Genomic DNA, 229 nt, shown 5'->3' with positions numbered 1-229 from the left:
GGCCGCAGGTGCCCGGGCGGCAGCACCCCGCCAGCGCTCCCGTCGCAGCGCTTTTTTCACGATTTCGGGTATTTCAGGTACTTGCGAGGATCTCAAGTATTGCCAGAGAGCGCGTCGTGGTCGCAACTATAGACTGAGGCCGCGCAAGGAAGACGACACGAAATACTAACGAACGCAAACGTTGACTCTGCTGGTGCGGTTCGGGACCCACTCCCGGCAACCTCCGCCG

This window comes from Phaethon lepturus, unplaced genomic scaffold (genome assembly GCF_000687285.1).
Source record: "Phaethon lepturus isolate BGI_N335 unplaced genomic scaffold, ASM68728v1 scaffold35216, whole genome shotgun sequence".
NCBI classification, from domain to species: Eukaryota; Metazoa; Chordata; class Aves; order Phaethontiformes; family Phaethontidae; genus Phaethon; species Phaethon lepturus.
The sequence above is the reverse complement of the archived record's forward strand: the minus strand, read 5'-3'. Positions refer to the sequence as shown.